General features: G+C 44.3%; 1 protein-coding gene and 1 long non-coding RNA gene across 7 annotated transcripts in view; one reads left to right on the plus strand and one right to left on the minus strand.

The window, feature by feature from the left end:
• The window catches only part of LOC146859984 (uncharacterized), a 566,738-nt gene extending 561,605 nt beyond the window's left edge, over nucleotides 1–5,133 (plus strand). For 4 of the 6 annotated variants that reach the window (XR_014978752.1, XR_014978753.1, XR_014978754.1 and 1 more), the window contains 2 exons: nucleotides 4,633–4,716; nucleotides 5,023–5,125. This is a non-coding gene — a long non-coding RNA (uncharacterized LOC146859984). Of the gene's footprint in view, nucleotides 1–3,900; nucleotides 4,008–4,632; nucleotides 4,717–5,022 lie in introns of all 6 variants that reach the window. The other 2 variants (XR_014978749.1, XR_014978750.1) reach the window with 2 other exon arrangements.
• Nucleotides 1–13,780, minus strand: part of MINDY2 (MINDY lysine 48 deubiquitinase 2) — a 522,239-nt gene that overhangs the window by 41,321 nt on the left and 467,138 nt on the right. The gene's annotated exons all lie outside the window — the stretch shown is intronic.

A 13,780-nucleotide genomic window follows, 5' to 3' on the forward strand; every position in this document is an offset into this window, starting at 1 on the left:
GTATGACAGAAGAAACTCGTCCACTAGGGGAACGCCAATTGTTGATATCTCCATGGAAACCTTTCAAAGCGGTTATGATACCAACCATAGCCCGTTGGTTCAGATGAGTAATGCAAGAAGCGGGTATTAGTGTCTCACAGTTTGGCGCCCATTTGACAGGGGAGCAATGGCTTCAAAAGTTTTTTCCGTGGAGCCAGGTTGGAAGATATTATAAACTATGTTGGCTGGTCATCAGACTATGTTTAAGAGGTTCTACTTTAAACCAGTCACGGATATGGCGTCACTGGTGATGGATAAGCTTTGAACGAGCATAATCCTCGCCTCCGGTCCTGACATAGAATGAAACATTTCCAAGTAAACACGACGGAAAATTTCAATTCTATTAAGGGCGCTGAAGCGAGGATTATTCACAGCCCTGTTCCCAACCCCGTAAGATGTACAGCCATCAAGGAGAGACTGTATCGTATGGTATAAGTATGTGCCTTGATGTTGCTTTTTCTTTGGATGAAGATCCCTTTGGGGAAAATGTGTCGATGTTGGTACGTTTCATATTGTGGTATAATTTATACCATGCTCCGGTGATGCTTTTGGGTTGCATCTTGAGATCAGAGTCATTGACTTGTTTTGGCTTCTTCCAGGTTCTGAAGGTTCCAAAACGGACTGAGGAGACTTGAGGTTAGGATGGCCGCAGTCAAGAAAGAGGTTACACAGGAAGCACAAGCCTTAATGGATGATATGGACTGCCTATTGGGTGGACTGTGGATGACCCCTACTGCGAGCACTATGGGAATGCTAGTTTTCTTGTTGTTTAATGTTAAATGAAAGGTTGAAGCTGCTGGTAAAAGGAATAAAGAAAGATGAGCATAATCCTCACCTCTGCGTCCTTAATAGAACTGAAATGTTCCGTCATGCTTACTAGCAAATTTTTCATTCGGCGTCTAATACAATCTTGCCTGCTTCTGCAATGTTAAATGATATCGGAGAGATATTTCTGTAAAGGGTTACAATGGAACCTCTTGTTGATGTGCAAGTGCTAAGATCGCTTATGGAAAGTTTCCGTAAGCCAATCGAACTGCAGGGTTAATGTCAAACCAATGCATCTAGCCCCGTTTGCTGCCGATCTAGTGACGTTCAAACCGTGCCTGGTTTGCTGTAGTCCATCTGAGGCACCTTTTGCACTTGTTAGGACCAATTGTCTTGTTCTCTGGGGTTTACAGGTGTCCTAGAGATGTGCTGTTGGCGGCAGATTCAGCAAATTAGGACATTTCTTTGGGACCTAACAGCGCAAAGTGATTACCTATTATTTCAGCAAAGTACTGTAGTAGAGTATGCACCCCATGATTTTTGCATCCTGAAAAAATATTTCGGTGGATTCCCTTTTCTCGCCTGACATGAGGCCAAGAACGCTACATAATCCAAATCTTTAGTGTTATTTTTATCCAATCCTGAAAGGGCAGAACAAATTGAGTATATTTGGCCTATTTAAAATATTCAAAGTGCCTCGGGAATTTTACATGGGTAGAAAACTAAGGTGGCCGATGATAAAATCATGACGGTAGTCTCAGTTTTGTTATTCATCAGTCCGTAATTCGTACTAGAAGCAGGAGGGTTCTTAACATGAGGCCAATTTGGCTTTTGCAGTTGTATACCGCACCTCTCAGGGCCTTCTTTTATGAAGCTTGTGCGTGCAGGTGATAAATGGTTATTTATTTTGGTCATTTGACTGATCTGGCCAAGTGGATTGGTTAGCTCGTCTGTATTCAATTTGTTGTGACTTCTTCGAGTTGACCTTCATGATGGCACCCTTTATTGAGTCAAGGTGTATTGTGCTTATTCCCCATGATCCCAACTGAATTTCCTTCTAATCTCATGTCCGGTTCCCGTGCTGCTATGGGCCAACTAGCTGTTCTCCTTTCCTGTGCCCTCACCTCCCACTCGGGTGGTGTGCCGCAGAGTGTGCCGCTGTCTGGGGTGGGTCGGACTGGCTGCGCATCGTTCTGTATTCTTTTAGTTCATGAGCACACTCTTTGGAAGCATGACAATCAGCTCTTCCCTCTGAACTTTAAGGTCATTTTTTGTAGTGATTGCTTGCAGATGCAGGTCTAGGTCGAAGTCGTCCAGCGAGCACATGCGTTCCTGTGATGCATTGCTTGAAGGGCCTTGCATTGAGGGGCACAGATGTACAGCTGCACTATTACCTACTACACTCATTGTGTTGTGTTTTGGGTATGAATCGGTTTATTGTTTTAAACCAGAAAACCATACACCAACATCCGACCTACAGGTCGGTGGGGGACAATAGTATAGAAGAGAGTAGCAGGCACTAGGGAGAGGGCGAGAAGGGTCGGGGGTCAGGGGAGAGGGAGGGAACAGAGCCTCGACAGGGCCTAGAAAATACTGTTTGAAGAAACTAGAGTGCATTTGAAAGAGGCTGCAGAGCAGATAGTCCTGCATATTAATCAGTAGTGTGGTTCAGCTGAGTGAGGCGGAATATTGGGAGATAGATTGGGCAAGTCAGTTACCTAAATTCGTCAGATAAAAATCGTATGCGTTATCCCCATGTTTTGTCAAACCGTGGTAGTGTGTGGGTTGCCACTGCTGTCAGTTTCTCCATTCACAGGAGGTCCCATCATTTGTGGATCCAATCCAATCACGTCGGGGCAACATCTGTGCCCCAATAATGGGCTATTATAAGAATAATTTCTTTGCCCGACATGTCACAGATAGAGGGAGCGCTCTGTTGATATATCATGCCATTCCCTAGGTGTGAAGGTGCTCTTGCATTCCAATTTCCATCTCCTCTGTGCCGGACATTTTGTATAGGTTATGGGAGTGAGAAGGAATGCACAGATATTTGAAAGGATGCGTTTGTCGGATTGGTGCATGAGGAGCCATTTTTCAAAACATGTAAGGGGTCGGGTAGCATGGGGGTGGATGTGTGGTTGCATGATCCAGTTTCTTATGGCGGTGTATTGCCAATATGCATTGGAGGGAAGGTCATAATCCCATCTGCATCAAAAAATCCCCTACCCCCTTACAGTTGGCTTCTAGTCATTTTAGAAAGGTGTACCCCTGTGACGCTAGGGAGGAAGTCTGGATTGCCTATAAATGGGGTTAGGGATGAAATGCGAGAGGCAAGGGATCACATTACTCGACCCTGTGTCATACTTCCACTGTTGCTCTGGTGCTAGAAGATATACTTAACCCTGGCAGTGGATATCTTTTGGGGAGCCGGGGTACCTTCCATATGTGTATTTCTGCGAAAGATTGGTCGATAAAGCACCAATCAGTGCTTGTCCTGAACCATTCCACTATATATCTGAGCTGCTTGGTAATACTGCTCTAGATGAGGTATGACTATTACTTCCTCCGCTTGACTCAGGTATGCCTTTGTCCTCGCCATACGCGCCTTCTTCCCCACCCAAATAAAGTCATTCATGAGGTGTTGTAGTTTGTTAAAAATGTGCATGGGAGGTTGGAAGGGCAGCGTCTACATGACAGAGGACGTGGGCATCTTAAAAGTCATTAATAAATAGATGCAAGCGTAAATGTTGTGATTCTCTGAGTTGCCTGTGTGATATCTACGCAGTTTTGGTTTCTTTATATGGGATATGGCTTTGACAGATCATATGCCATTCGCCTGATTATTGATTTGGATATGTGTGCTCGTAAATAAGTACACAAATATTCGTTTTAAGAGTGTGTTTAACGAACAGTTGGATTTCATTGAGCTCTTTGCCCTAATATAAATGGTTTTTTATGACAGTGCATGAAAAGAAATATATTGCTACTCATTGCATTTCAAAGATTGAGATTGTGTGATTGAATGACATACTTCTAGGCCGGGTTAATAATTGAACTGCCTTTCTGAGGCTCATTGCTATTGATTGTATTTTACAGATTTACTTCTTGTAACTGGACGATATACTTTTGGTCAGATAAATAAAGAAAACACAAGTCACTAGTTGCACGGACCTATTGTGGTTCTTCTGGGGAGAATTTCACCAGTAAGTAATTTTAGATCCTCAAATATTAGATGGATCTTTTTATTTTGCTGTGGACTGATTGAATGAGATTAATATATCCACACACAATAGATGGGAGTGTAATTTAGCTTGACTCTTTGGGTCTTTTTAATGAGTTTATTAACGTACTCCTGAAAACTATGCCAATACAGAATAGATTGTTCTTGCTCTCTAAGATTGATACTTATAACGTCTACATAAAGACCGCTACTAGTGAGTGAAGCTTATATACATCATTGAGTCTACAATAAACAATAGGAATAAGTTTATACGTTTTTTTACTGTCTCTAGGGGTTAGATATGTGTATGGCAACATAAATCCACTTGGTAAAAAAATCTGTAGCATTAACGAAATTAGTCTGTGACCTTGGGATAATTTTCCTACCTGCGAGACTTGGTGAGTCTCAATGGTAAATTTACTTAAGGAGGATCATGAAACAAATAACTAGGAGAATTATGTTAGACGTTATAGTTAATGATATATGACTATACAATAATAATGTGTTCTCTAGAACATTTAAATGTGCATTAAAAATAGTTAAAAAACATTGCTCTGAAGAATATTTAAATACACATTAAAAACTTAAAATATAATATTCATCTATAGATATACGATTTGTCCAACATTGCTGTGAAGGTTGGCCTGGAGCCGTACTTATTGTTAAGAAAAGCAACAACAATTTTATCAAAGGTATGGACAAGAGGGCTAATATACTATTATTCCTCTTGATTACTATCTCTTTGCGATACATTATATCGAATGTGACATTGATGCGTTCTGCCTCCTCCCATGTCAGTTAGAATACAAATATGTGAATATTGTGTACATTTATAGAATGGCTTCCCAATGTTTAAATTATATAAAAAAGAGAATAAAGCAGTCCTATATGTGATTCCTAGCTATAAAATGTTTATACTGAGAATATTTGCTAAGATGTATATTCCATGTTTTTATTGTGTATATATTGTAAATAGTGTTTTTTGTAATTGCTTTTAGCCCTGAAGAAGTCCCATGAGGGATGAAACGCGTTGGCAAGGCAAAGCATTTGTGTGGTGATTTTAATGAATAACGGAATATGAGCTTTACAATAAAAGATTTTCGACAACTACAATCAAGACACATGACTATGTGACTTTTTGCTTGGGAAAGCTATTCTTATGTTTATATACTGTGTTTTGTTTACTTGAATAAGTTGCATTAGGATGACTATACAAGTAGGAAACTTTTCGCTTGGGTGCTGGGTTAATTCTTAGTTGACAGAGGACTCTGTGGAGCAAAGTCATCTTGACCGCTGCTTACTTCCTGGGTAGCCAACTAAAATAGAAATAAACACTGAAGCTTGGCTTGATCCTCCTTAGAAATGGTGAGGTTTAGGGCTGGAGTTCTCTGAAGATTAATTTTGAACCCCGAGGCCTCCCTGAATTCTTCCATTTCGTGCATGAGCGGCAGAAGGGAAGTAAATGGCTGTCTCACCACAAGCGTTACAACTTCTGCATACAGAGCTAGCTTATGATCTTTACCCCCCCCATCTGGATACCGTTATGGAAGGGTGTCTTCGTACCCACTCAGCAAAAGGTTCCATGTAAAAAAGAAAATAATAATGGGGACAGTGGTAAACCTTGGCGGGTGCCCCGTTCTACTCCAAATGGTTGGGAAATCATCCCATGGACCCTCTCGCCTGCACCCTATCCAGCATTTAAATCATCTAAATAGTGTGCCCATCCCAAATTTGGCAAGCACTAATTGAAGGTATGGCCAATGAACACAGTTGAAAACCTTCTCGGCATCGATGGAAAAGAGGTGTGTCTGTAGACGTGCGCATTGTGTCTTATCAAAGAGATGACCAAGGCGTAAGGTGTTGTCGCTGCATCCCCTCTCGGATAGGAACCCGGTTTGGTCTAAGCCAATAAGGTCTTGCATGTATGGAGCAAAACGAGATGCTAGTAAAGGTTTTATACCAACATTTAGCAAAGAGATGAGTCGGTTTGAGGTGTAATGCACTAGGTCCTTACCAGGATTAGCTACGACCGCGATGGCTGCCATCCTCATAGAATCCTAGAGGGCACCAGGTTATGTGATATTTCAAGTAGACAGAGATGGGCAATATGTAGGAGGTAGAGATTATCTATCTCAACCATATTAAAGCTGCAATTACCACTATATATACCACTACCACCGGGTTACTTAATTTCACGAGAAGACCGGAAAACAGGGAAAGGAGGCGGCCTAGCAATCATCTTCAGAGACTGCTACAAGTGCCGCAGCACCCCCAACATCTTACCTGACTGTGAAAGTCTGTCTTTCGCCTTGGACTTCTCCCCCACTAATACATTCTCCGGCCTACTCATATACCGTCCACCCGGCATGTTAGGACAATTCACCAGCAACCTCCCCCCTATCATCGCCAGCCTAGCATGTAATTCACCCAACTTCACACTTCTAGGCGATCTTAACATCCATTTCGACAACCCTCTGGACCACACTGCCTCAGAAGTTTCCTCAAGTCTATCTGCTCTAGAAATGACACAATTAGTTCCCAAACCCACCCACATCAAGGGCCACTTACTGGACCCTGTGTTCAGCAACAATGCGAATCTCTCTGTCGGAATCCCATCTCCTCTTCCCTGGTCAGATCACTTTCTGATTCCCCTACTATGGGCACCCGCCGTTTCCCATCCCCCCCATCACAACTAACACCTGTAGAGTTCGCAACTGGTCTAACCTTCCGTTAGATAAATGGCAGGCAACCCTTGACTCCACCAGATCCCCCCACAATCCCAACCCCACCATAGCAAACGAGGACTACAATCAGTGGATCTCTAATTCACTTGACTCTGTGCTCCCCATGAAATGCACCAAAACTAAGCGACCCACAAAAACAGCTCCCTGGTACTCCACCGAATTGCGCGATTTAAAACGCCAATGCAAGAGACTGGAAAGGCAGTGGCGGCTGGACTACTCTCCATCTAGGAAGATCGCCTACAGACAAGCAATCCGAACCTACAAATCTGAAATAAAAAACTCCCAATCCATTTTCTTTGAAGAAAAGATCAACGCAGCTGTGTCCCGCCCAAAAGAAATCTACCGCATCGCAAAAACCCTCCTTAAACTTCCGGACAAACCCCCCAACACTACTAATGTACAAACCCGTTGTAATGACTTGGCTGAGTTCTTCTACCAGAAAATCCAAACCATCTACACTTCCTTCCCCCCCACCACTACCAACTCCGCCCCCCCTTCACCCGTTGAGTTAGGATCCCAGCCCCAGGCAACCCTGGATTCCTTCCCCCCTCTTACTGCCACCACGCTAGAACCATTTCTGCGCCAGGTGAAATCTGGCTCCCCCAATGACCCAGCACCCCCTCGCACTTTGCTGACGGCCACCGGGAACATCCTCCCCACCATACTCAACCTACTCAATGCATCCCTATCCACCGGCTTTGTCCCGCTGCCCTGGAAGCGTGCTATGGTAAAGGCACTTTTGAAAAAACCCAATCTAGACCCAGACAACCCCACCAATTACCGGCCAATTTCTTTGCTGCCATGGCAGACCAAAATTTTGGAAAAATATGCCAATGCCACTCTGACCAAATTCCTTGAATCCAACCATCTACTCGACTCCACCCAGACTGGTTTCCGGCCCATGCACGGGACCGAAACCGCTCTGGTTGCAGTAACGGAGATAGCGAAAAACATCCTGGACCGAGGAGGATGCGCGGCAATCATTCTCCTCTACCTAAGCGCAGCCTTCGACACGGTTAGCCATAATATCCTCCTACATCGGCTCATCAACCTAGGAGTCTCAGGGATTGCGCTGGATTGGCTCAAATCCTTTCTCTCCGACCGTTACTTCCAGGTCTTTGAGGGAGATATTACCTCCACGGACAAACCCCTCGGATGTGTAGTACCTCAGGGTTCCTCCTTAAGCCCTACCCTATTCAATATTTACATGAGCCCCCTAGCTGAGATTGTCCGCCCTTTCGGAATAAAAATAGTCACCTACGCCGACGACACTCAGCTAGTGGTGGCTCTCAATCAATCCTCATCCCCACAAAATAACCTTAGGGACTGCCTCGAAGAGGTTACCAAATGGATGACTTCATCATGCCTCAAACTCAACGGGGACGAAACGGAATTGATGCTCTTAGGCAACTCCTCTCCACTCCCCATCACCCTATCCTGGCCGACCTCCATCGGCCCCCCCCCCACCCCTAAAGACAAAATAAAGAGCCTTGGCATCTGGCTGGACAAATCCCTTAACTTTAATGATCAAGCAGTCAAACTGTCCGCCACCTGCTTCGGCTTACTACGGCTCCTACGTAAGATTCTCGCTCTCTGCCACCCCAACCTCGACAGATAATGGTCCAGGGTCTCATTCTGTCTCGGTTGGATTTCGGGAATGCTCTCTATCTAGGGGCACCCCAAGCCACTCTGCGCAAGCTTCAAACTCTTCAAAATTGCGCAGCCCGAACCCTGCTCCGGATACCCCGGCGGACTTCCACTAAACCCGGCCTAAGGAACCTCCATTGGCTCCCAGTCAGGGAGAGGATCGACTTTAAGGCCCTATGCATTGCCCATCGAGCCTTCTGGAAAACCGGGGCGTCCATCAACCACTCTCTTATCACCCCCTATAAACCCTCCAGACCGCTCAGATCAGCCTCCTCCTTCCTCGCCACGGTACCTAGGATAAAAAGAACCAGGAGTGGAGGCCGCTCTTTCTCCTACAACGCGGCCATCCTTTGGAACTCCATTCCCCTCTCCCTTCGTTCTGAGCCCAACCTTCTTCGGTTCCGTAAGCAACTGAAAACCCTGCTTTTCAATAGACCGGTATAGTACCCAGTTCCACACCTACCTGCTCTGTCTGTAGCGCTAGGACGCCTCAGGGTAGCTACCGCGCTCTATAAATTGTCTTTTCATTTCATTTCATTCACTATCCCTCATTCAAAGGGAGAAGCTCTGATATTTCTTTTCAAATTTAATAACAATGCGACATGTAATGGTGTCTTAATCTATTGACCACCTGGTCCTAGGAATATCATAAGGTCTGTGCAGACATTTATGGATTCCTGCATGGAGTTTTCCAGTTTAACCCTATTGGGTGATTTAATTTTCACTTCGAGAAAAGCAAGGAAACTGCACACCTGGTCGATTGTCTTGGATGTTTTGATCTAAGACAGATCGTTACTGAGCAGACTCGTATGGCTAGCCATACCCTTGATGGGATTTTTACTAACAACTCAGTAATTAGTTTTAATAAGGTCCTACCTCTGTCTTGGATGGACCATAGCGCAGTCTTCTTTAAGCTAGCTGTTCCAGGTAAGGCACCGAGTGCAGCTAACTCAAATTCTATAAAAAAGTAGCCATGGCGGAAGATCAATAAATTTGAGCTAGACCTAGCTTTACACAGTCATATTCCACGTTTAGATACGGATAATGATCCTGAAGGCCCAAACCTTCACAAGCTGGATTGATTCTGCAGTCACCCAGCTTGCCCCAGAAAAACAGATTAAGCCACAGGAAAAATCCATCAGCTCTGTGGTACACTAAAAATCAAATGTCGGGCACAAGAGCGAAGATGGAGGATGGAGGAAAAACTATTGTTTGGAAGAAAAGAATAGTAATAAAATAGTTATTGAAGAGTATAAAGAGGATATTGTTTCAGCAAAAACTATATTCTGTATTGTGAAAATTGGTTTAGGCAGGAAATCAACCAGACAACTCTTCAAAACGGTTACTGCGCTTTCAAACTTTGATCAGAGTAAACCGTTTACCCCATATCAAGATTTTTGCAACAAACTTGCAGATTTTTTCCACAAGAAAGTAAATGTTGTCTATAAGGAGTTCTCTGCTAATCAGATTGTAAAACACTTGGCCGAGTCTGCTTGCTCCACTCCTGTAAAGCTGGATGATAACCTTAAGGACACACAGAATGGTTTCAACAATTTTCCTCCTTTAACGGAGGAAAGAGTGACAAGACTTCTGGAAATCACTAAATCAGGATCCCTTCCATACCCCCGTCCTCCTTATGTATTACAATTGGTTCCCCATATGATTGCGGCCCACCATGTCTCACTCATAAAGTACTTAGTTTAGGGCACTTTCCAATAGTCTGAAAAAAATCTCTGGTTAGCCCCATCTTGAAAAAACTCACAAGATCCTACAGAGGTGAAATCGGCCTATTTCCTGCTTACCGCTTCACTCTAAGATCTTAGAAAAAGCTTTAAATGAAGACCTGATGGCCTTCTTGGAGGCAAATGAGCAGTTGGATCCATCTCAACACAGTTTTAGGCCACAGCATTGCACAGAATCAGCGTTAATTGAAGCTACGGAAGAGAGTCAAATGCAGGTAGACAGGGGAGGGAAGACGACACTGTTGGACCTCTCAGCCGTGTTTGACACCGTTAACCATCAAGTACTTGTCAACCGACTACTGAATACAGAAGTTTCAAGTTTATTTTTATTTGCATTGTTACTAAAAACCATTTCAACATTTTAAATAGGCAATAAAACTGGAGTTGTCCCCCATTAAAACCAGTGATAATTATACTAAAATGCTGTACGTTATGTGCCGGACTAAAAATAGATGGTGAAGCCGTTAGAGTGCGCCAGAGTTTCACATAAAAAAGTGCAGTGCTGTCATTGAAATGCATTACTTACCAGAAATAAGCGATGTAAGGTGCCGTGCAGTGCATGCATGTTTGGCAGTGACACCTAATGAATTTGGCACCACCTAAAATGTTATACATTAAAAAAGGTGCTCTCATCTTCTTTCGACAAAGATGTGGAGACCAGCAGCCGGCTTGCGAGCCGATGACTACACAGGCAGCTTATTACTAACATTGCTGATGTTGGATTGTCAATTTAAGCATTTTTTTTGTTTGGCCAGCGTGAGGAATTTTACCGTTCTACAGTTCAGTTGTGTGGCCCCTGAGTCAAAACATGCCAGCATCGCTTGCCTCCTGGTTCGAATTCCTTTCTGCTTGAAGGGGGCCTTTAGCAGCTGTGAACTCTCTTGTTGCAGTCCCTTGCATGGGCAGATTAAGTGCAAAATGTCTCCTTGTTCTGTATCGCACAGCCTGCAAGTGCTTTGGGTCGATGCCCTCAGCCAAAGTGGGAGGTGCTGAGTACATGGAAGAACGCCCAATCTATGCCTTAGGAATTTTATTTTGATAGATTTCGGATAGCCCTGAATAAGTATTTTTGAGGTGCTGTGTTTTTTACGAATTTATGGTCAGCCAGGCATTAGATCTGGTTGAAAATGTTGCCTTGTTCTTCACCAGTGACAGTAGTTTTACACACTTCCAGACCAATTATTTGAAAGATAAGTGATGAAGCTGTGTGTTCCAGAGCTCGGTGAGCCTGGCAGTTTCCAGAGACTCCAGTAGGTAACGTCTTGCGCAGGAAGTTTCCCTGCGCTGGAGGTCTCGCCATTGTGTTTAAGACAACAATGGTTCCTAAGTGGCCAATACGGTCCAAGTAGATGCGAGCAATTGCATTAGAGGTATGTGTTAATCAATATGCCAGTATTTTAGTGTACATATAGGGTAATTTAAGGCCAAGGAGAGCAACAAGGAAGTTAAATAGCTGAGACACATGGGAGATATGTAACACAAATTATTTATTTTTTTATCAAGAATGAGAATATAGTTCAAGTGCTCACACAAATTGACAGCACACTTGATGTGGTGAGTGAGAATGACTTTTAAATCCTGATGATGATCTCTAATCATTGAGATTGAAAAGCCATTGACCCCCTACAACAGAAACTCCCCGTGTTGCTTAAAAGTTGTCACTTAGGAGTTTCCACTTTTTGTTGTCAATGCGATGTATATATTTTAAAAGTCACTCATACTCACCATATCACACTTGCTGTCACTTTGTATGAACACTTGAACTATATTCTCATTCTTGATAAAAAATAAATACAGGCATATTGATTAACACATACCTCTAATGCAATTGCTGGCTTCTACTTGGACCGTATTGGTCACTTCGGAACCATTTTTGTCTTAAACACAATAGTTACCCCCGGTTCTAGTATTGGGGACCCCTTGTTTATCTTACTATGAAGGTCTTGACATAGCAGTTTATTTATGGTGATTGAGGTGGCGGTTCTGATCTCTTTCCAGCAAATAATGTAAGTTCCATGCCTAGCCAGGGTTTATTTTAATAAGCCGAACTCCAGCCTGATTTGAGCTGGCGAGGTGTAGGATGGGAGACAAAACAGGGTTGTGTATGCTTTAACTAGCGTACTGTCCAGTAAGTTGGCATCTCGACCCGCATTGCTTCAATTCCATAAGTTATCGTAGGGAGTAATTTGGCTTGTGCAAACTTAAGGAGCGGGCTCAGTGTAGGCCCCATCAATTTATTTGCGAGATTTTTAATTGATATTGCTATGACCAGCCCTCTCCTTCCGATTTATTCTTTCTGGCAAGCGAAGGTCCCTCCTTTATCGATGATAACTCCTAGGTACTTCTTTTCACTTGTTGGTTCAAGCTGTGTACCTCCCAAGTGGCATCTCCTCTGCCGTTTCCTTTTTTTGTTCACTGACATTGTCCGTGTCTTACTAAAGTGGGTTTTTAAATTGTTCTCTGTGGCGTACTTCTGGATTTCGATAAGTTAGTGTTGGAGACCGACATAGGTGTAGCTGAGCAGCACTACATTATCGGCGTACATAAGATTAGTCAGTATTTTACCTCCTAGCCTGGTCGCATGTGAATTGCAGGTGTTAAGAGATTGCGAAATGTCCGCCATGAATAAGTTGAACAGGGTGGGTGAAAGCACGCAACCCTGCTTCAGACCTTTAGTTGTACGGACTTTTGAAGGGAGATATGTCCCGCCGCCCAGTTTCAATTGAACCCAGGTGTCTGTGTGGAGAAGTGACAAGGTGTTTAGAATGGCCTGTGGGATTCCCCAGCGCTCCAGCTTCCCCCAGAGTCTCCCCTCTCTACGTTATCGAATGCAGCACTAAAATTTATGAAGCATAGATGTAGTGGGAGGTTGGCCGCCTTCGCTGCGTCGATGAGTAGGGAGATTTCGAGGATATTTGTTGTGGTGCCTGATGTTTTGGGAAAGCCTGTCTGGTTTAGCTGTATTAGCTAATTTTCCTCTGCCTAGGCTGTGAGGTCCTCCAAGACTGCACCCGCAAAGTATTTTGCTTCATTGTCTATCAGTGCTACCAGAAAGTAGTTGCTCGGCTGGGCCTGGCTGCCTTTCTAGTGAATCGCAACAATTGTCAAGCCTTTCCATGATTCTGGTAGTCTGCTTAGTAGCCTGACTTCCAGGAAAAGGGGTTGCAGGATGTCTGCCCAGGCAGCCACCATAGCTATAAACAGTGCCTGTGGGATGCCATTCAGACCCAGTGCCCCTTTTCTCCCTTTTGCTATCTGTTTTTCTATTAAGAGTAGCGAAGGATCGGGGGCGCTAGAGGCCGCACTGCGAAATGGCCGCACCTTAGTGCTGCTCCGCCGAGCCGATATCCGCCCATTATCTGCCAGAAATCGCGCCATCCTTGCCCTTGACTGGATTGGTTGGTACTGAGGAACCGGTCTGCTGGTGCTGGGATCTTATAAGTTCACTTTAGATCACCGCTGCGCTGTGGATCCGCCTCGCTGGTCTGCCCGACCCATGCTTCCAAAATGGCGGTTCCCGGGCGCTCCGCTGATCCAGTCTTGCGGCCGCTGCGGAGCTTTCATTGACCGGGCCTTCCTCGGAGCTACATTGCGGATCTGTAGGTGCAGAGGAAGTGCGGCGC

Source organism: Triturus cristatus, chromosome 3_1 (assembly GCF_964204655.1).
Source record: "Triturus cristatus chromosome 3_1, aTriCri1.1, whole genome shotgun sequence".
Taxonomy (NCBI): Eukaryota; Metazoa; Chordata; class Amphibia; order Caudata; family Salamandridae; genus Triturus; species Triturus cristatus.